Consider the following 21,131-nt stretch of genomic DNA (forward strand, 5'->3'; position numbering starts at 1 on the left):
GAAAGGCAAACCTCAGGTTTTCTCCCCTTTCAGGGGTGCTTGGCTGCTACTGATCAGAAACTGAAGCTCTACATGCATTTTAAGTCCATCACCCTAATTGTGGATGGGTTTCCTTTATTAAGAAGGTGATTGTGTTCTGATGTTCCCTCCTGATGGACTGAACTACTCTGATGTGGAGGAATGACAAGCCAGAGCTCACTTTCTGCTGGGAAGCTTTAGGACCCCCCTAAACAACACATAATCAGCTATAAGGCATTTTTGGGGGAGTGAATAATTTTGTACTGATTTAGGTATTACAGGCCTCAGAAAGGATTCAGAACACAGGTCCCCTGAAAACTCAGATTTCTCCAGATGCTCTAATGCTTCTAAAAAAAAAATGGTTCTGCATTGCTCTAATGTGCTTGAAAGGTAAAGACAACCTGGAACTGACATCAAGAACAGGTCTTGTCCTGCAGGGCCATAAAGAAGGCACAAGTTGCACACAACTCTCTTCCCTTGCATTAATTCCTGTACTGAAAAGCCAATACACTTTTATTTTACACCCCCCCCCCCCCCCCCCACTATTGGTTGTGTAAACACTCATATCAGAAATGTGAACAGCAATTTAAATTACAGATTGTGATGGAACAAACATCTTTTTTGTGGATAGTGCAGTAGTGTTCTGTCCAGTGGCAGGTAAGGCAAGGTTTGTTCCTATTTCTGAAAACCATATTACTTTGTGCTTATTTCAGACTGGTACAGGTGGACTCACTTCAGAAAACTGGGCTTCTTGTGCTTCTTGGAATCACACATGAAGTACTGAACCTGTTCCCGCACAGCCCATCAGCAAACCATCCCCATAAGCATAAACTCTCTTTTGAGAGGATAGAGTGCTGTTAAGGAAATGGATTTTTGAAGGCTGAGAGAATAATTACCCATGTCCTTTTTTTTCCCTTTGGAGAAGAACATAATGTTTTCAGGTTAACCTTAAAGTCTTGAACCCTAGAAAACATTATGTAATGTGTTATATTAGGAATATCATGCAAAACCAAGAGAAATAGTTCTCCATAGGCTTCACAGCAATAACAAACTATAAGGGATAGGCAGAAATGATAATTTCAGAGCATCTCATTTCAGTACTGTTAACCTACATTAGAGTTTTTGACTCTATGATGAACAAAACTATCTATACTCAGGGAGATAGGTATATCTGAAAACATAACAAATATTTAAATTAGGTCATATTGCTACATTTTATGTAGATAATTTGTTGCACCAATATTTTTAAAGCAAACTGCCATAACTAGTCTGATGAACATCACACCAGCATTTCAGGAAACCCCCTCTGGAGCAATGGAGACAACAGGCCCAAGTTTTGCTGGATTATAAATAACCAGATTTGGCCTGGCTCTCTTGTGGATTATGCAAGTTCAGTGGAAGAGGAAAACAGATTAGGGACCTCATGTTGCCTATTTCTGAGCCAGGAGGTTGCTTTTACAGTACAGGCAGGAAGCAAAGGAGTAGGACAGAAATAGTTGCTGTCCCCCTGGGAGAGGGTACACAAGTGAATGGTACATCTCCCTGCTTCCTCTGTATCATAAAGCAACTTCTGTACCATGGAACAGATGTATTTGGCTAGTTTGGCATCCTAGAGGGCACAAACTGAGCACACTCAGTATGTCAGTGTGTCAAAGTAACTCAAGGCCAGAATAGGTGTCTTTTCTCTGAGCCTGAGAACTGGTTCTGGGCAGCAATCAGCTTCTTACAGCATTTTGGAGCTGTGTATTCATGGCTAATTGGGACTACACAACTCGCCTTTGAGCTGGAAGGTCTCAACTAGTATTTCCTCAAAGTACACAGCTTCCATGCCAAGCCTGTGCCATTGACTGATTTTCTATTTCATTTGTGTTTTCAGAATGATATGTGGGTGCTACTGAAAAGAAAGCAAATAAAAAGAAAGCAGTAGGTCAGGGAAACAACTTTATCCAATGCTCATGACTTGCTTGTCTTCTACTAGTTGCTAAAAATATTTTTCTTTCCCTGCCAGGAAACAAAAATACATGTATCAATGTCTTGGGCCATGGGATTTGCAGGAGTATGCACCTCACAATGCCAGTCTGAACAGTCATGGATGTCTGTGCTGTGCTATTTTCTTGATTTACTGCTGATTCCCTGGCACTCATAAGAAAAAGTAGAGAGAAAATCTAACAGTGAATGTGCTGTGTGTCCCAACTTGATACCAACCCACACAGCACTCTCTGAGCACTCACAAAACTTATTGACTCTAATAAAAGCATGCAGTTGCAGAAGGAGAGCTGAAATCCCTGAGGGATAAAGGTTAATGTCTGCACCAGAAATGCCTGCTCCCCAGGGCCAGCACGCCTGTGCTGCTGGATGCAGGAGAGCAGGAGGGTGCGTGGCAGGAAGCCCTGGAGCAGCAGGAGGCTCCCCTAGGAACTGCTGCAGTCCTTAAAAGAGGTGATATCTCTAGAGTCCTTCTAAGCCACAGCTCCTGATACACCAGCTGCTTTTGAAAAAGTAATTTTAAGTTATCCCTGGCTTCTTTTTAATGTAAAGAAGGAGTGTAAGAGAAAATAATACTGATGATTATGTTTTGGAATGTGAGATGGCACATAAATCCCTGAGAGCGAGTTAAAAGTGTGCATTAAAAATAGCCCAAAGACCAAAGTATGACACTAAAAAATATGAGAAACTAGTCATGTTCACTGATTTCTTATGCCAACTACTGCAAGTCACTCTGTGTCACATCTAAAAAAATTCAAAAACAACAAACCATAACAGCAATAAAACCAACAACAACAAGAAGAGAAAAACAGAAGAAACCAACTATGGGTTCCATGTTGGAGTGTACTTTTGGCATTCCAATTGTGTAATCTACCCACATTTCCTTGCCCATTTTCATCAGAGCTCCTCTATAAAACACAACCTTCTTCCTTCCCAGTGCTGCAGGGACAGCCCAGTCACTCTGACATACTAAAAGCATGGTTGTCTTATACATGGAAGTATGAAAGCTACATGCAGTGGTTGTCATTATTTCTTTTTAAACACTGGCTCAAATGACAGATTGCTGACACTTCAGGACTCTACAAATATGAAATACCTGCTACAGCTAACCTGCCTCAACCCTCAGGCTTTCCCTCAGCTATATTCCTGTACTCTAGCAGCAATATTATTTGGGCTTAACAATAGTTGTTACTTCTCTCTGTATATTCAGCCCTGATTTACTTGCGAGGAACATTTACATGTTTGCTGTATCAATTTGGGGTTTTGTTGTTTATTTGAGTCTACTCCTGATGTAAGTTTTTGAGTTAAAATTACTCATGGCTTTCCAAAAATTCTGTCATACCTTTTAATACAATAGTCACTGTTGATATTCATAACTCAAATTACACTGACTAATGTAACCAAGGTTTTCTAAGCCCTTGTAATTCACCTCAGATGGGTTGCTTGCTAAGGCCATAAAGGTCTACTCATTGCTTATCATAAGGTATGGGATTTGGCCATTATTTTATCCTATGCCTAGGAATATATTCCTTAAAATCATTTGGATAGTCTCATTCTCCTCTAGAGTTAGCAATGCCTTGCAACAGAAATTTCCAAATTTCCATCCTTCTCTACACTGTGAGATATTGTGCATAGGCCTGTACTTTCTTCTCTTCAAGATAAGAGAAGTTGGCCTTAGACAATTAAATTAATTGATCACAAAGGTTTCAAGACAAAATATCAAAGGTTTGAAAGTTTGAGACAAAATTAATATTATACAAACCATGTTTTAGCAGTCAGCAAGGATTTGATGAGAACAAAATTGCATCCAACCAATCCCATTTCATTTATGGAAGGTTATAATGAGGTAAAGGCTTGTGAATAAACAATAGAAACCATAAATCTTGTCTTCCATTATGTTTTTGATATTGGCTGATGTGATCTTTTTATAAATAAATTAGGCAAACCAAGACTGGATGAAATATATTTGTGTAGGAATAAAACTGGAGAAACATACCAGAAAAGTGCCCAGCTATACTACAAAAACAGTTGTGAATTAAGTCCTTATCTTTTTTCCAAATCAATATTTCCAGCAACTAGGATATTGAACTAGGAAGAAACCCAAATGAAATTCAGTGACTGAGGTAAAAGTACGGTCAGTGCCAGTGCTGAAAACCAGGAACACTTGAAATTTTCATGACAAACTGACATTTTTTTCTTTGTAAGAGTGTGTTACTCAAGAGGAGGGCAAGGTCACCCAGTGCTTAGACAGCCAAAGTTTTGAGTAATACTTCTGTGGAAAACTATCTGGGGGGTCACAGTGAATCTATTGGTAGGAGGAGTTAATTTGCAGCTGTTAGAAAAGTTAACACTCTACTGGATTATACAAAGAGAAGCATTAACCTACACAGCTCATGCAGAACTCATTCCACTCCTGTCAGCATTTGCTAAACCTCAGATGAGCAGCTGTGTATCTGGTTTTGGGCAAGGCACTTTGAGCAAGATGGGGAGAAGCTGGAGGATGCCCAGGAGAGAGCAGTGAGAGCAGCCAAGCGTCTAGAAGACGCGCTTAGCAAGGAAAGACTGCATGAAACTGGACTGTTTAATCTAACAGGAGGGAAGCACAACAAAAAGGGCAGCTGCAAAGGGGAAGAGGAAAGATTTTGTTTCTTGGTCCATGAGTGTCAGAGGAGGATGCAAAGAGCCTAAATTCTGGTAGGAAGCATTGGGTTTAATGTTTGAAAGTGGTCTCCTAACAGCTTGGCCTCTGCTGCAGGGCATCTTAGAAAACGGCACAATTTTTTCCAAGCTGTGAAAAACTTCACAACCATGCAGGTAGTTCATACTGCTGACAAAGGCTGAAGATCCTAGAGACATTTCCAGGCAAGCCTGGCCAGGAAGAGACATGTAAAGCTGTTCTGAAGGTGGTGGTGCTGTTCCTCTGGATCTGGTGGAAATGTCCTGTCACACAAAAGGAGCTGCCTTTGATGCCTACTCCCCCTTGCCTTTGTTGTCTCAAACCAGATTTTGCAGGCTGGTTGCAATAGCAATCTCCCAATACCTAAATGAGGAATGCAAGATCATCTTAATAAACCAAAGACTTCAGTGCTTTATACTTCCAGTATTTTTATCCTTTCCTTTCTCTCTTTCTGTACCCCACTCAAAACATTTAATGTATGTTTTAGTGTGCTGGTTTTCATGGGTGTAAGCAGACCAATACATAAAACTCTGAATCTTGACTGCCCTCTTGTCATACTCTGATGAGGCTGTGCTTAAACTACTGGTTTCATGGCTGCATGTAATCTAATAACCAGCAGAAGCAGAAGTTGCAGTCTGTAGCCCCTGGCCTAATGACCCTATGCTTTAAATGAATATATGATGCACCTACCACAGAAAATGTGAGGAGGAAGACAAACAGTGAGTGAAACACAAGTTTCACTTCATCCAGTTTCTATTGTTTCTACCACCTATATCTATGTTGTTTCAAAAATTATTTTAAATTTTCACTTTATCTCACTGCCTTAAGAAAACGATTAAAACCAAGGAGATTGGTTTCTTTTAAGACATCTACTCAGATAATAAGCCAGTTTCCCCCCTCAAATCATTCATCCCACTGATGTGGTGCTAAGAAAAGCAGGCAGTTCCCCACCTTCACCCTTCAACCAGGACCACCAGGTGCTGCTTCCAAGAGAGATGAGCATGGACCCAACTCATGGTGCTGGGTTGAGCAGAACAAGGACACCTGCTCTAGGTGCTCTCTAGTCCACCCTGCTCCCACCAGCTTACATTGGTGCCTAGAAAAAGCCAGATTTCCAGATTTCAATGTATTTCTAATTATTTCTGCCTCATGAGGCAATGCAATAGCTTGGGCTACTGACATGGGCAGGGTCTGCTTGGGCATGGGCTGGGTGTTTATGACCCCAGTGGATGGATCACTGCATGGAGTTTTCTGCTATGAGGCTGCTGAGGGGTCCCATGGACAACTCAAGTTGTCCCCACCAGCTGCCAAAACCTGTACTAGACCAACCTTTAGACACTGACAATCCAGACATGTGCAATTTATGCATAAAACCTATTGCTTCTGTTGAAGCTAGAGGTCTAATCTACTTGACTCCTGGAAATAAGTGTCACATTTCTGAAATCTACCAGGTAGCACAGGCTGGACATAAACTGCTGAGCAAGCTGCCTATTGCAGCATTCCCCTTGAGGAGGATATACAGGAGCAGATTTGTATCTGCAAACTTGCTCCTAACATACAACATGACATTTCACAGGTTAAGGCCTGTTTCTCTGGGCTCATCTGGTAAAATCCAAGCTGCCTCAAGCTTTGTCTAGGCACACATAACCACCAGGATAATTATCTGTCCAAAAGCCAGTTTTGATCTCATGTTAGCATTAGGTCTGCCCTCAGAAGTGTATCTGTAACACCTGTATTCTGCCCATTAACTCTGCCACATCATCTGCTTAACATCATTATCCTCAGGAGGATTATAATGTACTTCATGTACCTTTAAAAGGCAAAAATTCATTATGCATCGTACTGAATATAGAAGTGAAAAGTTGTTTCTGGGACTGACTCTTGCTTAATCCTAGGGACTGATACCATAGTGAGTTTATGGGGTTTGTCAGAACTAGACAGTCAATAGATGTGAAATTGTACACACAAATGTACAATTGTACAATGAAATTAAATAAAAGATGTTCTTTATACTAGTTAGGAAATAAATTCCTTTTTTTTTTATTTTGCAAACTACCTCTAAGGAAAATTTGCCATGAAGAATTACTTGTATTTTCTATATTATATGACAGCAATTTATGTCAATTACTTAACTTTTTGCCATTTTGTGAATTTTGAAGTGCTTAGATTACTTTGTCTATTTTTCCTCATTTTTGAATGAATACAGCTGTTACTAAATTTCATTAAAGAAAGCTTTGTACCCATTCTTTTTCGGACTTGAAGCCAGGACTTTTGGAAGGTTTACAGAGGTAACTTTCATGCAGGTAAGAGGACCACCATCAAACAGTGTCTCTTTAATTTTAACTTAATGAGTTCAGCTACTTTGCTACTGGAGATAAAAGGAAAGACCTAATGTAGCACAAAAAATTTCTTCCTACCAGCTAGCTTTTCAGCTACCAAATGCTTCTGCATCTGGGCACTCTATGAGATGGGGAACTCAACTGATTAGGTCTCAGATCGGATTTTGTACCTGCACATTAACATCAAACTAAACTCACTGTCATCTGCAGCAATGTGAATGAATTGCTAAAAAAAGCAATCAGTAATTATGAAGGGAATTCTCTAAATTCTCATATGGCTCATTTTCATGAATGCTCCAGTAGCCTGAAGGTATTTTATCCCAACAGCATGGAATGCAAAATAAGGTTATAAGAGAAACATTCCACCTGGTATTTCCTTTGTAATAGATAGTAATAATATATTGGGGTTTAGTACAATTCCTTGAATTAAATCTGAACTGACAAGAACTGAAAGAATGTCTGATGGGTTTCCTCCACCTGCAACTTAGATCACTTTCTACACTGTTGTAGCCAGCATCAGTTTACAACCTCTCAACTTCATGTTTTCCCAGCAATTACACCCCGGTCACAGCAAAAGACAAAATTAATATTATTTTCATTTCTGCACTTAATAGATTATTTGCCTCACTTTGTTCAATGCCAGTGTGCTTACAGAGAATAGTGTAAAGATTGAAAGAGTCTGCAAGAGAGTCATTTGAGAGAGAAAGTGAGCAAGGTATGGAGGAAGTAGATCTGTCTTGAATTTCTAACAGATGTTTCTTTAACTTCTGCATGCTGCTCATCCTAGGAATAAAATTAGCCTGGTGTTTAAAGCTATCTCAGACTAGATGTGCAATTGTTCAGCAAGATGGCAAAGGCAAAGGTCAATTAAAACTCATGTAATTTATTGCATAATAGGTTCTTGCTCCCTACTTGTATTTGTGGAAGTGCTTTTATTCTAAGGACACTACCAAATTTGATCCTCTTCTGCAAATAATTTTGAGTCTGCTGAGAACTCATGAAGAACTGGAAAGAGGGAGATTCATCCAGTCCTGAAATGGTCTGTCTCACATAACTTGCCTCTGGGGAGCTTTTGAAGCAAGGCTATAACATATGGCATGTGTGACAATTTATCAGATTGTGTCATTCACAGGGCCTGGCCTACATACTTCAAAAAACAATAATTTTCCCAGGGAGTGATTCGCACAAATTAATTATTTTTGTTTTTAACTGAATATCTGTGCTACACATTGCCTCCATATTTATGCTCTCTCACATCTCCCCTACACCACTGTTAGCAATGACAATTTTAATAGGATAAGGGAAGCCACCTTGAGCTGAGAAGCACCAATCTGGTGATACTGTTCCACTAGATTGAAGATCATGTTTGTAGTCTTCCAGGGAGATATTTGGAGTTAATGTGGCAACCTGTGGCTCTTGCTCACAAACTTTAGGCAGTTAATCGACTGCCTTTCCAATCTGAGTTCAGAGAAAGGCAAAGCCAGTTTTAAACTTGTACCATAGGTAAACATAAAGTGAAATTATTGGGACAGCCTATAATTACAGCAGAACTGTAATTCTGTGGCACTGTGGTGATGTAGGAGAACAGTTAGTGTGCAAGCGCAGAGCACCTTCTCAAAGCCATGAAGTGAACTTAAGAGGGTTTTTCGGTTTTGGGTTTTTTTTTTTGGTTTTGGTTTGTTTTTATTTTGTTTGGTTTGGGTTTTTCTTGCCAGAATACGCAAAAATTCAAGTCGGTACTTTTCTAATTATTATCTTTCTGTTTTCAATCCAAATCTCAGCATCTCTTAAACTAACACTTCAGGTAATTTGGAGACATTTTGCCAACACCTGAGAACACCACAGTATCCGGACACTGTTTTGTAAACAGTTTCTCTTCCCCCCAGAAATCTAAGTCTATGCTGAACAAAACAAGAACAGCCCTAACCTTAAAAGAGAAAACATAAAAAAATACCAATACCTACCCTAGAACTTTTTATTGCTTATTTTATTTTTTTCTTTTTATGCACAGCAGGGCCACTTGTCTTTGAATGACACACTTTTCTTGCAATTCAATTAATTATAATTAACTGGGTTTAATTAATTATAATTAACTGCACTCTTCTAGGCAATGCACAAATGTGTCGGACAGAAAGCAGCCAGCAAAGAACAAATCCAGTGGTCAGGTAAGGCAAGAGTAGAAGTGCAGAGGAAAGGAGAGGTTTGTCTTCCATCAAATGTGCTAATGGGAAAGTAGGCAGAATCCTGTTCCCTTGCCTTTGCTGGGACTGTTCATGTGCATAAATGCATACATGCATTCATGTTTTGACAGTCTGAGATTTTTAAAAGGAGATCAAAGAAGCTGTGGGAGGGAGTGGAGAGGAGGTTTAAAATTCTCAAATTCATTCAAGTGAGTTTTTGCCTCTGAGCTTAAATTTGGCTCAGTGCTGTGGATCAATCACTTTGTTGGGTGGGCAGGCTGGGGTGGGAAGCGCACACAGACACACATGCACATGTGTATGCACACATGCACACAGGGCTCTGTAGGGGCCAAACTTACATTATACAGTGAGATAGTAGAGACACTTCACACTGGCAAAATATACTGACTAGCAAAACAGAAACCAGCCCTTCTTATCTTTTTAGGATGATAGGAACTTGATGAGATGAAAGAGCAGTGGTATCTTCCTTAGTGGAAGAAGACTAAAGTGGAGCAATTCCTCTCTTGATTTTAGGTTCCCATTTTTTTCCCCTTTCTCTGTGTTTCTATTCTTCTAGGGGTTGTGAGAATTCTTGAGACTTCCCTGTTTTCTCCTGTGTTTTTACCACAGATGGGATTTCTACATCTGGTATACGTATTTCCTGTTTGTTGTGTCTGCTAACGAGTTATGATTTGTGCTTTCACCCTCAGCCTCCTGTTACTCCCTCTGCCTATATCTTCACAGCCTCTACCATAATTTTCTGCCACTTTTGAGAACGTCTGAGGTGTCTCAAAGGGAAAGACCTCTTGAGGATCTCTGCCACAGAGTAGGGTGTTTCCAAAACTCTGTTATCAGAGACCTCATTTTGAGCCCCAAAATTTGTGCAGTGCATAAATATTTGAGAGATTTAAAAGACATTTAGAGTGCCTATTTCCTAAATGTAAATATGGATGTGTAGCAGGTAGAGGGACATGTAGGTATTACTGCCTTTCACTGTCTTCAACAGGGCTTCTATTGTGTCAGTAAGCATGCCTCCATCATATCCGTAGTCCTTAGCCAGATCTCTATGAGAAGTAGGACACAACCTTCTTATGTAATAATAAATACTGTAAAACACAGAAAAAAACCCTCTGCCTGACCTTCAAACACTTTCCAAGAAATAGTTTAAGCATTTTCCAAATAAGGCAGCAGTTGTGTAGGAAGCTGTCCAGCTTGGCAAGCATGTGAGAAAGAGATGCCAAAGTCCAATCTCATTTGCCAGCCTCAAGAGTATAGTATCTATCTGCAAGTTTCTACTTGGTAAATCAGAGACAAGTATTAGCTCCTCCTCTACCAGTATTCATTAACAAGTCCTGCAATGAAAGCTAAGAAAAGTCAGAAGTTTTGAACAATAGAGTTGGAAGAATTGCTCCAGCTTTTTGTTGCACTTCTAGCATGTTTTCCTAGCCACAGAGATGTTTTTTCCTAGATTTTTTAAAATCTGCTTGATTTATAATGGGAAAATAAAAATAGATGACGGCAAAAATACATAGTTTGCGGACTTACAACCCTCCTTGTTCTCTTGATGTTCCAAAACAAGAATGCATGGCTCATTTCAAGTTTAGTTTGTTTTCAGGTTTTTCTACCTACCGTCATGCAATGTGATTTAGAGGTGGCTGCATTCCAAGCACTGTGCTAGCAAAGGACCCCAATACTTCAGGGCATTCTGGTTGATAGTATTTTTCCAAATCAAAAATACAACAGACAGTTTTGTTAGCACATATTTTTAAAAATAGGAGAGCAAGTTTTGCTATCAGAAAGAAAGATTTTTTTTTCCCCACTTCTAAAAACAAACTAATTATAATATGTTTAAGATGACCAAAAGTGGTCAAAAGAATATGGAGTTTTTTTAACATCTTATTTGAAATTTAGGCATGTTTCCACACAAAGATCTCACTCAGTTCTCAAAAAACTCTCATGAAGATACAAGACAGCTATTGGTTGCTTCTTCTTGTGTAGCAATTTGATTGTACCACAAACCAGCTGCACAGCTGACATGTTTTTGAATTTGACAAAATATCAAACCAAAGAGAACAGAGGCTGAGTTCTGCAATGCTTCAGGTGTCCTGGTCTGAGTCCAGTGAAGCACTGGCTCAACTCTTCCATTTAAAATAACCAGTTCCACTGCAGACTGTTCACTTGCAGAAAGTCAGGTAGTTCAGCTCTGCTGCAGTAATGTTTGCCAGAGAAAGGTCCCATCTATGGAAAAATCGGCTTCAGGTAGCTTTCCCTATAGCAAACAGACCTTAGGTCAAAGAGAAAATAAAAGTGGGAAAAGTAATGTTGCAACCTGAAGCTTTGTTATCTACCTAAATAACTAGTAATCCAAAAAGTGCATCTAGGTCCGCCACATTTTCAACATGTCTTTGCATATGTGATTTTTCCTGCTTGGAAGGCATGCCTAGGGACAAGAGTGGGTTTTGTTCTTCTGGGTGGGAGATCAGACAGTCTGGTTGGAGCACAAGCTACAGATTCCCAGAACACCTGGGCAAATCTTGCATGTACATTATGCAGCTCCTAGCAGACAAACTGTAATGCTGTTGTAAGTGAGGGAAGACACTAAAACTACAAATTAGCCATTTTCTATAGAGTGTTCACTGCTGCAACTTGTTTTATCGACTCTTGCTCCAACAGCTCAAGGCTAAGAAAACCAAACTCCACAAAATCATATTAAACACACAAAATGTAAAAACAATCAGAAGTGCCATCATTAGAAACAGTAACTTTATTTAACATGTAGAGGACAGACAATGTAAGAAGCAACATCTCCCTCTGCCACACAGCCCACACTTGGTCTTGAGGTGGAAAGGTGGAAAATAAAGTTAATGACCAATGAATTTTCCAGTCTGTACAGGCAGCCTAATAAACAACACACAAAATAGGAACAGACTTGAGTCTCACCCATCCTGCTGATATCACTTTTATTGAATGTTTTACTAGTTGAAAGGGCTTCTGGATAAACTTTTTGTGTTCTGGCTTAAGGCAGACATAAATCAGAAGTGTTAAGCTAGAGCAATTATGACACTTACTGGCCATATATTATGATAATCTGTTACTTAACCCGAAATTTTAACCAGTGAAAAAGTATTCTCTACTATTATTAAAATATATTTTATACCATTGCAGAAAGTCAGGTGTTTATACACCAATGCAGATGAGAAGGTGCTGAAATTTATGCATAGCATTAGTGACCCATTCTGGTTTTTTTTAATGTTTATTTAAACAGACAATTTCTGTTGGTATTGTTACAATTGTATGGAGTTTATAAAGGCAAATACACAATAGTATAGCTGAAAGAAACTTCTCCAGGTCGACAATTTTAAACATTTCGTAGTTGCGTCCATAGCTGAGGGCCACATTTTTACTTGTGATACACAGTGTGAATATGGCTGAAAGAATCCCTCTTTGCAGGAAAATAAGGCTTCTGAGAGGCATTATTCAAATCTTAAAATCTGCCTGAAGTCCTATATAGGACAAATACTCTGCTGGTGAAAAATATAGACGATCAACTAAAATAAATACAGAAAATATTTCAAGGTCAGTTCTGTATCAGTTAAGTTGTGCTGAAATATAAGTTATTATCTTTAGGTTTTGGAAAAAAAGAATGCAGCACCTGTTTGCATGTAAACAATAAAAATCTGCTTTTCATGTCAATACAATATTGCAAAATATTAAGTGTTATCTGAGTAGTACCTGGCTTAGAATGCACTAGAGGGTGAAGAGAATATTTCTGCTTACTAACAGGGTAATGCTTGAACTGATTATCCAGTAACTATTGCTGATAAACCTAGACCAAATGTAGGCTGATTTATTTCTTATCTGATACTAGCACTAAGAAATATCCCCAGTTTTAACCCTGAGGTATTGCTTAAGTTGGAGCAAAACATTTGCCCCATTTTTGTGTTTTCTATAAATTAGTATTTTGCAATCTTTTTTGTTTTGTTTTGTGGGTGGGTTTTTTTTTTTGCGTTTTGTTTTGGTTTTTTTTAGTATTTGTAGTTACAAATATTCTTCTCTCTGAGAACTATGAGGCCTCTAGGATTTCAGCTTCTGTAAGGCACCTCCAAAACAGACATTGTAAAGCCTTTAACCAACAAGGCAATTCAAGGGGTTGGGGTCACCTCCCTTCAAGTCAGTGGTGAGATCATGGAGGGCAATCCACAAAGCTAATTTGTCTGACAGGACAGATCAAGAGCTGCACAAGCAGACACACTGCAGTCACTTTAGTCTGCCTAAATTGGTAGTGTAAGTGCTAAAGCCTCAGAAAAAAACCCGTCACTTCCAAAGGCACCTGAAAATTCATTTGTTTCAGTTCCTTGATGACTAAACCCATTCTCTTGTGTTTTGTTTTGGCATCCTTTAACTTGCATATAGACTTGTAAAGTACTCAGCTGATGGGTCAATTAAAGGATAAGATATTGCTCCAGATCATGAGATACAATCTGTAGGACCTAAGGTCTCAGTTCCCAGCAAGAATCCTCTCACATCTACACAAAGGTCTTGTTAAACCTCCCTTCCTTCCCTCCTCTGCCACAGGCTAATAATCCCATAGAAAGACCAAGTAGAAAGTGAGAGCAGCCTAGTGATAGAAACAATTTAGCAGGGTTGAGGAGGTTCTGGGATCTCCCAGGACTGTTTTCACTTTTTGTACTGGACAAGAGCAGCCCAAAGAGCAGCACAGATTGACCTGAGGAAGGTCGAGGAAGGTCAAGAAAGCAAGCCAGGTTTGAGAGCAGCATAGTCTCTGCAGCATAGTGCAGCACCATGGCACTGACTGGTACTGAGCACCTTCTTGTGAACCAAACAAAATTATCCCAGATAAACAGCTTTTTTGCAACCAGACTAAGTGTTTGTGTCTTCTCTTTTGTAGTGCCACTGTAGAAGGGAGAGGACAGGAAGGGGCCAATGCTAAAAATCTTTGTATTTCAACCTCTCCCCAAAAGCGGAGAGAAATCAAAGTTGCAATCTTTGTATTGCAACTTCTCCCCATGCAGTAGGGAGTGTGCAGCAACCAGCTCTGGCAGCTGTACTACAGGGGCAGTGGTGGCATATTCACTGTCCGATCACTGTCCAACATGTCCAGCCTGTGCTGTCTGAGGACACTCCATGTGGTCAGTGCGGATAGGGCTGGCCCTATCTGCACCCAGCTTCGAGATCTTCACTGTGCACTTAGACGGGACGTCCTCTGACTGGCATCCAGGAGCAGACAGATGTGTGTAGCTGTCACCTGCTGAGCCAAGCAACAAGTATTAGCTAAGCAAAAGTCACAAATGGACTTGAGCAGCAAGACCTCAGGTGCAGAAGGCAGTGTCCTACACATGGAAGAGAGTAATTCTCCTTTGTATGCTGGTGAATTTCACTGGAAGGGTGGAACTCAAAGCTCGTTCACCCATGGGAGATGTCCCAGAACTGTAAATAAAATATGAGGCTGGATCTGGAATCCCATGTCAGTAGGCTGCAACACCTAATCTCATTAGACCTTGGAGCATGGCTTCTTAGCTCAAGATCAGACCAAGGCTGACAGGATTATGACCTTTCAGGGACATAATTATTTGGCAGCATCTAACAGCTTTTTGCAAAGCTTTTTTCTTTGGCCAGTAGACATGTCCTAACTCAAAAATGGCAGAGCAAATAGAAAAACCCTATAACAGTCAGTGTCAGAGGGTCAGCCAAGTGTCACCCATTCGGTTTCCATAAGACAAGAAGAAAAGGACCTTCCACTGAAGAAACAGAAGTAAACAATTTAGAATCAGGAGGAGAAATTTAATTATGTGCTGAACAAAATAATAAACAGAGTACCTACTATCTCATTCTATCAGAAAAACAAGGAAAATAGGTTAAATGGATAAAAAGTAATTAAAAATATCTAACATATTCTTCATAAATGAGATGTTATTTGCTGTTAAATTAACCAGAATTAGAGTTAATACAGAATAGATTTATGGTTCGTGTCAGAATTCATGACTGCAAGGGTTGTGCTGGGAACAAATTTTTCCTCTTGGCATAAACTGTATAATTGGATTTGTGAAGGTCCTACATGTGTTCTTGAAGCTCATAATCTGATCAAAGTCAAAGTCACTGCTTAGCATTGCAAGGTTTGTGTTTTTCTGTACCTATCTGTTTTCTACTAATTAGAACATTAAATTTGAGGGTGAAGACAAAGGAGAAATGTTACAAGGTTGCACAAAGCAAATTTATTGTACAATTTCTGCCTTTATCATGGAGAATACATCACATAGTACTATGAAGCAAGTGCAGAATATTTGACTTGGTGGGATGAAATAATTTTTCCACCATGTGTGAGTGGTTACACACTACAACAGCTAATTAGTCTCTGCCCTAATTCTTTCAGAAAAGGCACTGGATAATTCTTTTCCACAGTGAGTATCAGATTAGAGGGAAGACTAATGCACATTATGTATTCGACTTATGATCTGATGGCTTTCTGCCTATCGTTTGCATTGTTGTTATAATTGCCTTCTTATTTGCCATCTTGATCTCCCTGTTAGATAAATCCTGACTTAGAACTGCCCTCAGTCAAACACGAGTCTTTGGAGGGGGCTGAAAGGAAAAATAAAAGCTTTGACTCGAGGCAGTATCTGCTACCTCTGCAATTCATGAGAAGCTATTTGAGCACACTGCCACCATGCCACCTGCAGACCTGCAGGAGCAGTACAGGTGGTTATGGTGTCTTTATGGCCTCGGTGCTGGCTCACGGTGGCACACTCACATTCTTGCTGGCATTGCCAGAAGCATTTCATTATGTATGACACAGGCCTTCCACCATCTCTACCAAGGGAAATTAAGAAAAAATCTGATGTAGGAACAGCCAAGGAAGAAAGCCAAGTTACAATGAGACAGCTCGAAGTGTTGCTCATATACATCACGCCAGAAAAGCTCTTTCACTCTTTACCTATAGAACAGTCTCATTGAGAAGACCTAGAATAGCAGAGGAAAAAGAGTGTGGTTAGGACTGAAGTTCTCAACTGCTCCAATGTCATTTCTCATTGTGAATCCTGAGAGTAAGATGTGTGAACAATTAGTTTTGATATTTAATATAATGTCTGCATTTTGCTGTTCCTCAAACATTTATCATCAAACATCTGGTTGCAAAGGTGTCAACAGCTCTGAGGCCCGTGGGAAGCCAAGGCCGATTCCAGAACTAAAACCCTCCTCTGAAAAGGACCAAAGAAGCCATGGTCTCAGCTATTGTATAGCACAGTCTAACCAACAAACTCTCTGAAGAGCAGTCTCCATTCCTACTGGGCTGGTACAGGCAGAGCTGGGCCTACAGGCTCAGCTGTGTGCAAAGTGATCACAGGCTCCTTTTGCCTAGCAATTGAGAGCAGTCTTTGGAGAAAAAAGAGGTTCCCTCTCATCTGAACTCTCACTGAAATATCATAATCACAAGTGCAGATTGAATTTTCATTCAGCTTAATTTTTTTCCTGGCTTTTTCAATTTTTTTCTCCAAAGGAGTTGAACAGCAGGAAATGCTCTCACTGTAGAATCTCATGGCCCAGAAGTTTGGTCAATCCTATAGTGATAAGGATGACAAACCCATTCATGCAGAAAATAGCAAAAGGGTGTACTCTCACCCCCACCTCAGTTAGCCTGTGTCCTGAGTAGATGTGGGAGGACTTCTGTCTGGATTTCTGCACCTGCAGTGAAAGACACACACTGAAGTGAGTGGCAATCATTTTGTGTTACAGTTCTAGTCCCCTGAAAAATATCAATGTAGAAGGAGGATTCTACATTGGGTGGATCTGATACTCACTGTCACCATGTTGCAGAGCTCCAGTCCACCTGGCATTGCTTATACCCAAGGTCCCCAGGGCACAATTTCCTTGGATATCAGTGCTCCAGCAGGAGCAACCTTGCTGTCTGCACACCTGCCTTCCTCCCCCAGGGCTCTAGTTCTATTGCTACAATGGTGACCTCATTTTCTTCCTATCAGGAATTTTAGTGCTTATCTCCTTACCTCATCATCCCTGCCTTTCTTATGCTATTGAATACAGGAAATTTCATCTGTAACCCATGAATAGTTTTAGTCTTTTGATTTCCCATCTATCCATCAGTTCAATCCAGAACATTCTGCCTACCTTCAGTATTTTCCCTTTTACACCAAATAATAAGTAAATGATCCTTTTAAAATTTATTTAAGACATCCACATAGGAAACTTTAAATTTAGTTAAGAGAACCATCAGCTTGCACAATGATGTGCAAAAATTTCTGAAAGCAGTAAAAACAGATGAATAACCATCTAAAGACACAGTACAATGAAACAGGAATCAAAATTGCCATAAATCCTGCCATCATTTTCAGTTATTATAACATTACCAAATTAATGACAGTCAACCTGGCAGTGGGGATCTTGGAAGTGACACTGGGGTCATGCATATATTTGTACACACACATGCAGTGCATTGAATATGTCCACAATCTAAAGCAGAAGTGTAAAAACACAGAGAACAGGAAAATTTTTGCCAACTTTAATCTACTTAAAGCCTGCATCACCAGCATTGCCAGTGCTTTGGCCTGGGCTGGCTATCCTCATCCTTTGCAAGCTTCATGCACCCAAACCTGGCTAATAATTCTTATCTCTTACTGGCATCAAAAAAACTGGGCCTCTGCTATTTTGGTAGAGCTCCGTATGCCTGCAGTCACACATGACTGCCATGCAGACACTCTCCAGGCACCAAAGAGCCTTTGAACACCAGGCTTGTGTACTGCTGCCACCACATGTGAGCTGCATACACTGTTTTCCAGTACCTTGTTATATCCTCATGCTCATGGCAAATGAATCTTTCCATTATGGTGAAATGGCAATGTAAGAAACTAGAAAAAACCAGATGAATTGTTGAGGTGATACTACTATTTCAAAGCAGTAGTTAATTTGGCTGTTGAAGAATAAGAATTTGATAAGTAAAGAATGTGTTACAAGTACCACATCTTTGTCTTTCTCCCAAAAATTCCATGCAGGGCCTCCCTTCAAGAATGAAAGTTACCCAGATAGTAATTAGCAAACTTAGGTTTTTCAACATAGTAAGTTTTTCTGGGGTATTTTTTTTTTGGGGGGGGGGGGGGGGGGTTCAGATGAGGAATAATATTTTCCTGGATTTTGCATCTCTTCTTTGGCATAGCTATGGGAACCCAAATAAATCCAAAGGTTTTTACTAGGGGCTATGAGACTTGCTATGCAAAGTTCAAGCTTGTAGATGTTAACATCAAACTGCTTTACGAAGAAATACACATATTCAGTCTATTTATGCTACCTTTAAATGTGAAGATGTGAGTGAAAACTAAGCATTTGGTAAAAAGGGAGCCACATTTGAACTGTATGAAAGAGGTAAAATAGTATCCTGTTCTGAGGATAGGAACACACATGCACAGAGCCCTTACCAAACCTCTACAAAATACCAAGACTTGCTGTTCCTCTTACACAACTGCATGAAAAAAATAATAAGGATTTTGTGACGACCTGCCCTTTCTTGGATGGTGTTTTAGTGGTCTGAAGGACCAACCTTCACTGATAGTATGTAGAAAACAAAGTAGTCAAGTGTTGTTTCCTATTAAGCCAGTTTGCATACTCAGTATATAAGTGGATTCAAATCACCAACAGCCAAAATCAGGCATGAGAAAATTACTCAATGAATGTTAGTGCTTTTTAAAGCCATTAGGTAGCATCAAGATGAGCCAAGTGTTTTCTAAACTACAATGAGGACCTCTTCACATTGGAGGAGCTCAACCTAGAAAATAGCAAACACTTAGGCTAGGAAGAAACATTATAAAGTACATATCAACGTAATTACTGCTGTTTGTCAGAGTCACAATCACATGTGAAAAACACTCAAACCTCTTGAAAGAATGGGAACATAAATAAATAAAAGGTAGAGAAAGAAGGGTAAGGTTTCTAGTGGTCCTTTTACCACATTTCTGGGAAAATGCATGAAAGATTTCACTGTCTTAGTATGTAATTGAGTAGGCAAGTAAATTGATTATTACCTGGAAAAAGGTCAGGTCAATAAACAAGTGAACTGGGGAGAAGCACACAGAGAAGCAGAAAAATGTTTTGAAGAGCATGTGTTTACCATCTCGGAATATTTCAGAATAACCACTCCATGTGCTCTCTGTTTAATTAATTATCCAGCTTATTAAAGATATTGCAGTAAATTGGACTCTGTCCCAGTGAAAATTGCTCTTACCATGAAAATTTTCTTTTTTTCTTTACAAGCTGAAATCCCTCCTGGTGCAACTTGTACTCATTGTCCCTTGTCTTGTCCTTATGAAGAGACAAGCTCTGTCCTCTCTGTAGCTAGCCTTTAAAAATTGAAAAACTGTAGTCACATGGCCCCTAAGCCTTCTCTTCTCTAGGGTGAAAAGACTGAACTCCTTTAGTTGTTTCTCACAGTGCAGGTTCTCTGTCCCTTTCATAATCTGGGAACTTTCTGCTATTGCCTGCAGAAAGCTGTTGTTGAAGTAACTTGAAGCAAGTACACCTTCAAGGTGAGTGAATCTTCAGGATTTACTGACAACTAAACCAAGACATGAACATGTTATGTAAATGTGATTGTCCAGCTGTGCCCTGCACTAGTGCAGCCACCTTAGATATTGTGTGCAGTTTGGGGCACCACAACAAAAGAAACATATTAAACTATTAGAAAGTGTCCAAAGGAGGGCAGTGAAAATAATGAAGGGCCTTGAGGGGAAGCCATGTGAGAAACAGCTGAGGGTAGTTCATCTCTTCAGCCTGGAGAAGAGGGGACTGAGGGGAGACCTCACTGGGGGCTGCAACTTCCTTGTGAGGGGAAGAGGAGAGGCAGACACTGATCTCTTCTCTGGGGTGACCAGTGACAGGACTGGAGGGAATGGCCTAAATTTATGTCCAGGAAGCTTTACCTTGGACATCAGGAAAATGTTCTTTCCTCTGAGGGTGTTTGGGCACTGAACAGGCTCCCTGGGGCAGCCATGGCAGCACCAAGCCTGGCAGAGCTCAAGAAGCTTTTGGACAATACTCTCATGGTGTGACTCTTGGGAATGATGCTGTGCAGGGCTGGGAGTTGGACCTGATGATCCTTGTGGGGCCCTTTCCAGCTCAGCTTACTCTGTGATTCTGTGATTCTGTAATTTGCATCCACAGTAATAAGAAATTCTTTCTTGTATTTACAGTGTATCCATGGATACTCTGTGTATACAGATCCAGTGATTTGTGCAGGTCAACAACTGTTATTTGTAAACTCCAAAAATGATAAGGTGATTTGGTTCAACCCCAGCCAGCAACTAAATACACACAGCTGCTGGCTCACTCCCACCCCTGGGAATCACAAAAAACACATGGCCTGAGATAAGAACAGATTAATAGCTGAAATAAAGAAAATCAATAGTAATACAATAGTAACAAGAGGCGAGAAAGAGAACTAAAACACAAGGGAGACAAGTGATGCACAATAGAGTTGCTCACCACACATTGACTGATGCCCAGGCAGCAATTGTTTCCTGGCAGCCAACTCCCCCAGTTTACCTACTGGGCATGACCTTCCATGGTGTGGAATACCCCTTTGGCCATACTGGGTTACCCATCTCAATGCCCCCTCCCAGTTTCTTGCAACAGCTCCTTACTGGCAGACCACAAGGCACTGCAAAGTCCTCAAATTAAGATAAGCACTGCTCAGCAACAACAAAAACATCAGTGTGTTATCAGTATTATTCCCACACTGAATCCAAAATACAGCATTAACAGCTGCTGGGAAGAAAATTCTCCAGCTGAAACTAAGAGAGTAGGCACTCCATATTCCATATAATTTGTATAATGCCAGGTCCCACTTTCTAAAACCCTATCACTTTCCTCTCTTTTGGTACACATACACACACAGATAAAATTCCCTTAAATCAT

Source organism: Agelaius phoeniceus, chromosome Z (assembly GCF_051311805.1).
Source record: "Agelaius phoeniceus isolate bAgePho1 chromosome Z, bAgePho1.hap1, whole genome shotgun sequence".
In the NCBI taxonomy this organism is placed as follows: Eukaryota; Metazoa; Chordata; class Aves; order Passeriformes; family Icteridae; genus Agelaius; species Agelaius phoeniceus.